Below are 11858 nucleotides of genomic sequence, written 5' to 3'. Positions count from 1 at the left end.
CGGAATAAGTGGTAGTCTATTAAGTTGGACTAGTAATTGGTTGAATGATCGCAAACAGAGAGTTGTTTTGAATGGCAAAACTTCTAGATGGAAAAATGTTACGAGTGGAGGTCCTCAGGGTTCCGTTCTTGGGTCACTTCTATTCATAGTACATATAAATGATATAGACCATGGACTAAAATCTATTGTTTCCAAATTTGCTGGTGATACAAAACTGTGCGGAATGGCAAATGATCACTTAAACCTGTTAGATATTCAAGAAGATTTAGATCAATTACTGCAATGGTATGAAAAGTGGCTAATAGAATTTAACACAAGAAAATGCAAGGTAATGCACATACGTAAAAATAACAGTAAGTACGATTACAATGTATTTGGAAATTCGTTAACAGAAGTGGATAGTGAAAAGGATCTCGGCGTAATTATCAGTAACGATCTAAAATCATCTAAGCAGTGTATTTCAGCCTCTGAGAAAGCAAATAATATTCTAGGATTGATTGCGCGATCTTTTGCTTCAAAAGTCCATCACTCATTAATAAGCTATATAAATCGTAAGTTCGTCCACATTTGGAATATGCTGTTTCCGTATGGTTACCGAATCTCATTAAAGACATTGAGAGATTGGAAAAAGTACAACGGCGAGCCACAAAACAGATTCCAAATATAAAAAGTAAATCATACGAAAATCGACTAAAACATATGAATTTGTTTTCCCTAAAAAAGTGTAGACTCAGAGGTGACTTGATATAGGTCTTTAAGATTTTAAGGGGAATTGATAACATCAAAAATGACAAAAAATTCACACTGAATGAGAATCAGACAAGAAACAATGGTCTCAAACTGTTAGGGTATAAATCTAGTTTGGAAGTGGGTAGCAACAACTTTGCCAACCGTATAGTTAATACATACATACATATACCAAGGCTTTTTCCCCCTTACAAAGGAGGTAGCCAAAAAGGGAAAGGCATAAAATCACTCCCACCCATTCCATCCCCGAATACACTCCACACCCCTCCCACCCTCCCTCTTATCTGAGCACCTCCTGGATGACGGGCCATCCCTGCACCTTGTCCACTGCCCTGGGTCAGAAGCAGTGTCGCAAGACACAGCACATCCACAGCAAGGCCGCTTCATTAAATAGGCGACCCCTCTCCGTCCCCCCATTGCATAAAAGGAGAAGACGGGGAGAAATCCCTTCGGTCTGCGTCAAATATTGCTCACACATACTACCTCACCCCCATCCCCCCGCCCATTCCACCTCATACAATCACAACATCATCCATATACAACCATTCTCCATTCACCCCTGTCTTCTGTCCTCTCCCGTCCTTCCTCAACAGACATTCCCCTCTTCCCCAAAGCCCCCTTCACCCCATCCATCCCCCTCATCCTAGGACGTCCGCTCATGTTCACTCCTTCCACATCTGCCTTCCATACCTCTTTTACTGGTCTTTCTTCACTCATTCTTTCCATGTGTCCAAACCATCCTAATATTCTTTCATCAACCCTATCTCCCAGCTCCTTTTCCACCCCTGTTTTCCTCCTCACCCCCTCATTTCTCACTCTATCTAGCCTAGTAACCCCCATCATACTTCTCAGACACATCATCTCAAACACATTCAAACTCCTTCTCTCTTCTTCTCTTATGTTCCATGTTTCTGCCCCATACAGTGCTGTTGGTACAATCACTCCTTCATACAGTCTCCTCTTAGCATCCATTCCCAAATGTCTATTCCTCATTACACTCTTTAATCCACCAAGGCATTTACTCGCTTCTCTCAATCTACATTCTACTTCCACCTTCACTCCACCTTTTCCTGCCACATTTGCACCCAAGTATCTAAAACTATCCACTTCCTTCAGTCGCTCTCCCTTAATGCTCACTTCCAGTCTACTGCCACTTTCACCCCTTGTACATCTCCTCACCTTACTTTTACCCACATTTATCTTTAGATTTCTTCTATCACATACTCTCCCAAACTCTGCCACCAACTTCCTCAATCCCTCCTCCGATCCTGCCACAAGCGCAGTGTCGTCCGCAAACAACAGCTGGCTCACCTCCCACTTTTCTCCATTTTCTTTAACCATCTCCAATCCCTTGCCCACTACCCTTGCATTTACCTCTCGCACCACCCCATCCATGTATAAGTTGAACAGCCAGGGCTATATAACGCATCCTTGACGAAGTCCCACCTTTACCTCGAACCACTCACTCTCTCCATTTCTAATCCTGACACAAGCTCTACTACTCTCATAAAAACTCTTGACAGCTCCTAGAAGCTTTCCTCCTATCCCGTATATCTGCATAACCTCCCACAGTGCCTTTCTGTCTACCCTATCATAAGCCTTTTCCAGATCCATAAAAGCCCAAAAAACATCCTTCCCCTTTCCTATGGCTTTCTCACATATCTGTCTTACCACAAAGATCTGATCTACACAACCTCTGCCCATCCTAAATCCACGCTGTTCCTCACCAATTACTCCTTCTTTTCCTCTCCTAATCCTCTCAATCAAGATAATCCCATTAGCCTTCCCAACTACACTTAACAAGCTAATCCCTCTGAAACTACTACATTCACATTTGTCCCCTTTTCCCTTGTAAAGAGGAACTATACAGGCACTCCTCCAGTCCTCCGGCACTCTACCCTCTCTCCAGCAAACATTAAATAACCTCACCAGCCAGTCCACCATAACTGTACCTCCCTTTTTCAGACATTCTGCATGGCATCCATCCAGACCAGGTGCCTTACCTGCTGTCATCATCTTAACAACTGCCTTCACCTCATCCTTCCTTATTTCTCCTCCATTTTCCTCACTCACCACTCTCATTTTCTTCGCATTTCCCACTGCAGCTATCTTTCCCTCCCTATCCTCCTTCACATTTAGCAACTCCCTAAAACATTCTGCCCATCTTCCCCTTACTGCCTTCTCTTCCATTATCATCTCTCCATCTGCACCTTTTACCTTTTCTTCTCTACTTGATTCGCCTCCTCTTCCTCTCTTAATCTCTTTCCAAAACATCATTTTATTACTTTCAAAATTTTCTGTCATACTCCTACCCCATTTCACATCTGCTCTCCTCTTTGCCTCCTTTACCTTTTGCTTAACTTCCTTTCTCTTTTCTTTGTACCTCTCATATGACTCCCTCGTCCTATTTTGTAACCAATCTGTGAAAGCTCGCTTCTTCTCTTCTACAAATTTTTTGTTTCCTCATCCCACCATTCACTACCCTTTCTTCTATTTCCCCCTGTCCTTCTTGTTCCACACACCATCCTTGCACACTTTATGACTCCCTCCTTGAACCATCCCCATTCCTCCTCCACACCCAGCTCCACTCTATCCTTTACTATCTCCCACTCCTCCTTCAGCTTCTTCTTCAACTCCTTCTCCTTTTCCTTTTCATTCAAAGAGTTCACTCTAAGAACCTCCCTACCTTTTGTCCCTTTCCTCTTTCTCCATCTATCCTGCAGAGGCAGTGAAATGTAGTTCAGTTCGAAGCTTTAAGAATCATTTAGATAAGCACCTAAGCAAGATACTGTAATGACTGTCATTTATTTTATATTATTTGTTTATTTTTTCATCATTTGTCTGCTTGTTTATTTTTATTTGGTTGATTCTCATTTATTATTAGTTATATGTCAATTTATTATTATTTACTATTTACCTGTTTGTTTATTATTTAACTATAACTATGCATTTATTCATTTTATTTATTATTATTTACATTATTATAGTTTTTATTTATTCATTTATGTATCTATCTATCATTATTATATTTGTTCGCATCCAACCTTGATATGGACCAAAAGGTCTCCTGTCGGCATGCTCCGCCTTTGTAATCCTTTGAAAAGTTGGACATAAATGACTACTTAAGGATAAATGAACCTGATATATTGTGCCTAGTAGATACTAAACTCCCCATTTTTTTACAGTTGGGGAACAACAGATACACCTGGAGAAGAGATAGAGAAGAAAAGAATGGTGGAGTAATAGTTGTGGTGAGAAGTGGCACAAAGGTGTACGAAGTAAATCTGAGTGAAGGCAGGGCTGAAGCAATTCACCTAAAGATCATTACTAAAGGACACAATAAAACAGACTTCATGGTGGCATGTTCCCCCAAGACAAGAACTTGGGATAAAACTGATTGTGTGTGTGTGCTACAAGAGAGAGAGGGGTGGGTGGACTACGTGTACTTGGACCTTTACCTTGAATTTACCTTGAAGCGCTTCTGCCTCAAGGGAGTGTTGCTCCCCCGATGGATCTTGAGGCAAGGCCACGGCGTAGCTGCCACCTTTCAGTTTGTTGTTTGTAGTCCAGCTGGTCAATAATGGAGTTGGAATTCGCTAGTCGCGATGCTGTATAACCTGGGATGCCCGGCTGATATGGTAGGGTTGACAAGAAATTGTCAAGTTTCCTTTTGAAAACTTCTGTTTTAACACCTGTAATGTTACGTAGGTGTTTAGGTAAATGATTGAACAGTCGGGCCCCTTTTCTTAAGATGCTGTTGTGTTGAAGCGTCTTGACATTTAGATAAAACATTTGATAAAGTACCTCACAGTCGACTTATGGGTAAATTGGAGTACGTTGGAGGACTGAGAGGCAAACTATTAGAATGAATTAAAGACTTTTTGAAGAACAGTAGTAAAGAACAAGATGTCAAGTTGGAGAACAGTAACGAGTGGAGAACCACAAGGCTCAGTGTTTGCACCAATAATGTTTTTTGTCTATGTTAATAACATGATGGAAGGAACAACAAGCTATCCCAACATATTTGCAGATGATGCAAAAATCATGAGCAGAGTGAAAAATGAGGAGGGCGGTAGAATATTGCAAAAATATCTAGATACTATTTTTGCATGGAGCCAATAATGGGAAATGAGGTTCAATACAAAAAAATCTATAGTATTAGAAATGGGTAATAGTGGCAAAAGGCCATCCTTAGATTATTCTTTGAGAAGCAAACACATTACAAAAGTAAAAGAGGAGAAAGACTTGGGTGTGTTGATAAAAGACAACCTGACATCTGACAGACATACCAGCAGGATTTTGGGAGAGACACATGTACTACTACAGAATATTAAGGTGGCGTTCCATTGTATGGATGAAGAGATGATGAAAAAACTCATCGAAACCCTGATACATCCAAGACTGGAATATACATCAGAAGTATGGTCCCCACACAGGGTGAAGGACATAAGCAAGATTGAGAGAATACAAAAGGCAGCAATCAGACTGGTCCCCAGCCTGGCAGATAAACCATATGAGGAAAGACTAAAGGTACTGGGTCTGCCAACTTTGAGATATTGAAGATAAAGAGGTAACATGATTACATTGTTTAGGTCACTAAAAGGGATAAATTGCATTGATAGAAGAGATTGTACACACCACAATAACCAAGTGGCATAGAACGCGCGTAATGTCGCCGACAAGGGACCTGACGCGACTTTGACGGTGCGACCCTGCTTGACCAGTTTAGCGACGATGCTATTGTGGTAGAGAAAGAGGGTTAGATGAATTCGTCTCCTTTATTATCAAGGTATAAATGAACTGATTTTACATGCGGCAGGAGCCGATATATATACCACGTGGGTAGTGACCCGTGGTGCGTGATTACATAACTGCACTGGACTAGGTTAGGTCGGGTCAAGCAGGGTCGCACTGTCAAAGTCGCGTCAGGTCTACCCTTGCGGGCGACGTCCCCATCTTGTCCATGAAAGTAAGGACAAGACCTTCGCATCTATATCTCTAGCAGACCATAACGGGTCTCCATCGACCGCCTAAAACCACCACACTGCGCCATTCCGCCCACAAAATTCTCATGTGCAGGACGCCCTCTGAAGCCAAGGCCATTTTGAGAGGGGAATATTGTACACACCACAATAATCACGTGGCATGGAACGCACGTTATGTCGCCCACAAGGGTAGACTTGACGTGACTTTGACAGTGCGACCCTGCTTGACCCGACCTAACCTAATCCAATGCAATTATGCACACCACGGGTCACTTCCTACGCGGTATATATTTCGGCTCCTGTCGCATGTAAAACAGTTCATTCATACCTTGATAATAAAGGAGACGAATTCATCTAGCCCTCTTTCTCTACCTCAGTAGCATCGTCGCTACAAGATTTTGTGATTAAAGATGGAAGGGCTGAAGCCATTGAAGTAAATTAAGAAAGACCATATGTCGAACGAATGTGAAGAAATACAGTTTTCCATATAAATGTATGTGTGGAATAACTTAGGTGATATAGCCCAAGCTCAAACAATACGTGAATTCTAATCTCGATATGATAATTGGAAATCAAAGCTATAGATCAAGTTGGAACCTTACATAAATTTGAGTCTAGGTATATTAAAAAATTAGGGAATAGGAGACAAGTCCCAACAAGCGATATGCTTTCCTATGTACTACAATTAGGTAAATACAAGGAATTTATGTTCATGGTGTTACGATCGCAATGTCAACATTGGCGGGAGTGTGATGTCAACAAAGTTTGAAGTTCGAATGAGTGTCTACTGTATACATTTTAGAAGTAGAGTTGGTGTTAGTTGACGATATTGCTCTAAACGTCTTTCGGGATAGTACTTTCAATAGTGAATGAAAAATTAAGAAACATAACTTTCACCATTAAAACTACATTGAACTAATGCAGTTGGTGTACAATATAGAAGCGAGATCGAAATGAAATTTACTACATCCATTCAGGCAACTTTTGTGTCGAATGCCTACAGTTATCTACAGGGTCGTCTCGTTTTGGTAATGATAACTTGAAAATTGAAGTGTCTTGAAAAATTAACATAAAAATTAGGTAGTGTTGATGTAAAATCTTTGTTGTCCACCTTAAATTTATGGTGATATGTGGGAAAAAAATGGCTGAATTTGATTGGAAATTGGTGATTAGATTAGAGTTGCAAGAGAACTGGCAACCGTCGTTGCACATAGTCAAGTTGAAGTGTAATTCAAAATGTGATTTATCATTGATGATGCAAACTTGTTTTGGGTTTCACTGATAAATCCATATCCTCGCAGTTACCAGCACCAGTGTTTGAGCCCGCCCATAGACCCTGGCCTGGGAAGAAATTGATAGTCAATTGTATATAATAATTTGTGCTTGGGTTTGCTTATGTGTCAAAGGCTGGCAATAGGAGGAGGATTACAGTCTGTTTATTTATTATTAGCTTGGTAAATTAAGGTGATGCTATCACCAACATTGCCAACATTTTGCTGCAGGTTTTTGAAGGACTTTGGACAACTTGATACTGTTATGGTAATTGGTATTATTTTAAGGAACTACACACCCATGTGATGTATCAATACAAAATTAAATGTTAATTTGATCAATTGAAATACATCAACATAATATAATTTTTTCTTTATGGAAATTAGTACCAAGAAATTTTGTTAAAAGCAAATACAGCACTGAATGGAGCTGCAGTGATAGGTTCAAGATGCCATGTTTGTGTCGTCGACCTAGTCCCGTCAATGTCAGTTTGACGATGGTGATGGCTACTTCGTGCACGCCTAAATGATACCGGTATATCCATACAATATATTAAATATCACTTTTGTAAATTAAAATTCATTAATTCATGCTATTCTTTATAAATTTTTAGAAGTGCAGACCTACACAATTTAGCATTGAAAAATTAAATAATTTTGTAAATTATAACACACCAATGTAATATATGCTATTCTTGGCAGAAATTGATAATAGAAAAGGTTGCTAAAAGCTATAAACAAACAAACATAGCCACTTCAGTTGCTTGAGATGTCATCTTTGTTTCGGTAGAGGCAGAGGCCGAAGAAATTAAAGTATGATAAATTCATCTATTCTAACATAACTTATATACCCTAAACTACCAGCCTAACCTAACCTAACCTACCTACCAAACCTAACCTGCATTTAATAATGCAGTACCTGTAATTCTAGAGGTAATCAGGGTCATTGTTGTCATCTCTGACCTCCGAATCTATCAAAACAAAGATGGCGTCTAAAGGAGTCGAAGCGACTTCATTCATGTCTGTATAGGTTTTAGCAATATTTTCAGATATTGATTTCCTAAAAAAAAAAAAAAAATTATTATGTTGATGTATTAAAAAAAATAACAAAATTAATATTTAATTTTCTAATGCTATACTGTGTAGGTGTGTACTTCTAAAAAAAAAACTTTTCTTGAAGCAATGAAATGCCTCTACACCCCCTAGAATTGGATGCCAAAACTGGCCATCACCATTCTTGATGATGACGATGACCCTGATGACCTCTAGCATTACAGGAACTGCATTACCAAATTCAGGTTAGGTTAGAGCAGAACAATTTATCATACTTTAATTTCTTTGACTTCTGTATCTGTCAAAACAAACATGGCATCAGGAAGCACGCGTTGCAGCTCTGTTCAGTAGTGTATCACTTTTAATATGGTTTTTTGTTATTAATTTCTGCTAAGGAAAACATATTAGTGTATTATGATTTACAAAATTTATATTTAATTTTCTATTATCATATCAGGTGTGCACTTTAAATTTACCAGCAGTACTAATAAAATATTTATTATTTCCATGGTGTTGACAATATTGGCATAATAAGCCACAGTAGTTTTGCCTCATTCTATTGTCAGCTTTCCTTATGTGAATAAAAAAGAAAAGACAGTCAAAGATTACTGATATTTTGGAACTGATCCAGAGATGGTGTGGCTTAATTTGCGAATGTGCAAATATTAATTGTTGGTCATTGAATTATAGGTTTATGATGTGAATGAGTACTAGTAAAGTTATATTCTGTAATATTTTTATAAGTTTTTATATTTGTAAGTACTTGTTTGGATAAACAACAGGAATTGATATATTTAACATACTTATAAAATAACGTAGATCTATATTGTAGCACATTCATGAGTAGAATAAAATTAAACCTGTTCTCAGAGAAAAATAAGCTGAGATACAGAGTAAACCATATATTTTGACCACTGACTGTGGTCCTCTTCAGCAGATACATACATAGATTAGGAAACAAGAAGATATAAAGGGTGTTCAGGATAAATTTGACACTTTAGGAAAGGAAAGAAAAACATTATATCTTGAGGAACAATTTATGTATTCTCAAAATTCAAAGTACATCTCTTAGAGGATCTTTTGCCAAATACAGCTCACTCAAAGAAGCTACCCTGAGCCTCCACTTTGGCCTCCAGGTGGGACCTGAACCTGCAGCATGCGACCTTCATGTTGTCCTTCAAAAGACACCTGAACATCAATTTGATCCTGGCAATCAGCTCATCCTTGGTGTTGCAGATGGTACAATTTGTGTCTTTCAATTGTGCCCCACACATAATAGTCCATGGGTTTGCAATCAGGCAAGTTGGGGGGCCAGATGTTGGGACTGATGAAGTTGTAGAAGTTCTCAGACAGAGACTTCTGGGTTTTCCCGGAGGTGTGACACGGAGCTGAGTTGTGCTGCCATACGTATGGTCTTCCTGCAGCCATCCTCTCCACCCAGTGCATGACAACAGTGGACAGCAACTCAATAGCCACCTGAAGTGAGTCCAAGTCCCTCTTCAAAAATGTGGGGTGGCATGATGTGGCCTTTGCTAGAAACACACCCAAAGACCATCACAGTTTGAGGGAACTTGGTCTTCATGAAGTGTGTGACTCTGTGTGGACTGTAGGCTAGTTACCTGTTGTTCTACATGCTGTGCAACTGGTCCTGGCAGAAGTTCTTCTAGTCTTAGAAGAACCAGAGCATCCCCGGCTCGACTGGGTGTTTGACCTTATTGAGGAGTTTCTTGGCCTTTGTAAGGCAGTTTTCTTGGGGGGCCTTGGCAGTGAGAAGTTGGCCCTTGCACCTCTTGTATGAAGACTAGTGAAGATCCTCATTCAGGGTTTTCTTCATAGCACACCTCCAATGTCCATCTCTCTTGCCAAGGTCTGCATTGCCTTGCCTGGATCTTGCTGCACCTTTTTTTTTTTTTTTTTTTTTTTGCAGCTTCTTGACAAATTTTGTTGTGCGGACAGTCAGGACGCCTGCTGTGATCCTTTCTGTTAGCCACTGCTTCCACATTTCCATTGCAATTCTCCAGCTCACATCTCATAGCCTTCACAGTATTCAAGGAGCACTGAGCTGCAGCTAAGATTTCTGAATTTTTTAATCCAGCATGAATCATCATCATCATGCAGGTCACTATCTTCCAATATTCTGGTGCTTTCCATTTGTCCATGCTCTCTAGCTCTCACACCCACCAGTAATACACAGGATCAGCTACCCGTTGCACTTTACCGCTAGTAAATCCTTCAAATGGTTCTGAAATGACACATCAAAGTATCAGTTTTATCCCGAACATTCTGTATAGAGGTAAATTACAACAATTTAGGGAAGCCTTGAGTCACATACCTTTGATGGGGTTGGACATTTTGTTCCTTAGAGATTAATTTGTCTATTGCCAAGCTGGTGATAGAATCTGGTGACCATCAACCTTTTGATGTGTTGAAATTTGGAAAATGTTTGATGAATGAAGATTCAACAATTTTTCTTTTGAAACTACAATGTGATTTATACATTGTGACTATAGATTGGAAAAATGCAATCAGAGTGTATAAATCACATTGTAGTTTACATATATACATATACTAAGACTTTTTCCCTCTTACAAGGGAGGTAGCCAAAAAAGGAAAAGGCATAAAATCACTCCCACCCATTCCATCCCTGAAAACACTCCCCATCCCTCCACCCTACCTCTTATCTTAGCACCTCCTGGATGACGGGCCATCCCTGCATCTTGTCCACTGCCCTGGGTCAGAAGCAGTGTCGCAAGACACAGCAATCCACAGCAAGGCCGCTTCACTAAATTGGCGACCCCCCTTGTCTGTCCTCCCATGCATAAAAGGAGAAGACGGGGAGAAATCCCTTCGGTCTGGGTCAAATTTTGCTCACTCATACTACTTCACCCCCCCCCCCACCCATTCCACCTCATGCATCACAACATCATCCATATACAACCATTCTCCATTCACCCCTGTCTTCTGTCCTCTCCCGTCCTTCCTCAACAGACATTCCCCTCTTCCCCAAAGCCCCCTTCACCCCATCCATCCATCTCATCCTAGGATGTCCCCTCATGTTCACTCCCTCCACATCTGCCTTCCATACCTCTTTTACTAGTCTTTCTTCACTTATTCTTTCCATGTGTCCAAACCATTCTAATACTCTTTCATCAACCCTATCTCCCAACTCCCTTTCCACCCCCGTTCTCTTCCTCACCTCCTCATTTCTCACTCTATCTAGCCTAGTAACCCCCATCATACTTCTCAGACACCTCATCTCAAACACATTCAAACTCCTCTCTTCTTCTCTTATATTCCATGTTTCTGCCCCATACACTGCTGTTGGCACAATCACTCCTTCATACAGTCTCCTCTTAGCATCCATTCCCAAATGTCTATTCCTCATTACACTCTTCAATCCACCAAGGCATTTACTCGCATCTCTCAATCTACATTCTACCTCCACCTTCACTCCACCTTTTCCTGCCACATTTGCACCCAAGTATCTAAAACTATCCACTTCCTCCAGTCGCTCTCCCTTAATGCTCACTTCCAGTCTACTGCCACTTTCACCCCTTGTACATCTCATCACCTTACTTTTACCCACATTTATCTTCAGCTTTCTTCTATCACATACTCTCCCAAACTCTGTCACCAACTTCCTCAATCCTTCCTCCGATCCTGCCACAAGCGCAGTGTCGTCCGCAAACAACAGCTGGCTCACCTCCCACTTTTCTCCATTTTCTTTAACCATCTCCAATCCCTGACCCACTACCCTAGCATTCACCTCTCGCACCACCCCATCCATGTATAAGTTGAACAG

The 11858-nt window shown here is 40.5% G+C and overlaps 1 protein-coding gene across 8 annotated transcripts in view; it reads left to right on the top strand.

The window, feature by feature from the left end:
• The first annotated feature begins 6502 nt into the window (after positions 1-6502).
• LOC143029140 (uncharacterized) overlaps positions 6503-11858 on the top strand; it is a 59179-nt gene continuing 53823 nt past the window's right edge. The window contains exon 1 of one of the 8 annotated variants that reach the window (XM_076191593.1): positions 6503-6547. The gene's annotated coding sequence lies outside the window, so the exon portion shown is untranslated. The other 7 variants (XM_076191598.1, XM_076191597.1, XM_076191591.1 and 4 more) reach the window with 7 other exon arrangements.

This window comes from Oratosquilla oratoria, chromosome 10 (genome assembly GCF_046742065.1).
Source record: "Oratosquilla oratoria isolate Oo_2021 chromosome 10, ASM4674206v1, whole genome shotgun sequence".
In the NCBI taxonomy this organism is placed as follows: Eukaryota; Metazoa; Arthropoda; class Malacostraca; order Stomatopoda; family Squillidae; genus Oratosquilla; species Oratosquilla oratoria.
The sequence above is the reverse complement of the archived record's forward strand: the minus strand, read 5'-3'. Positions and strand labels throughout refer to the sequence as shown.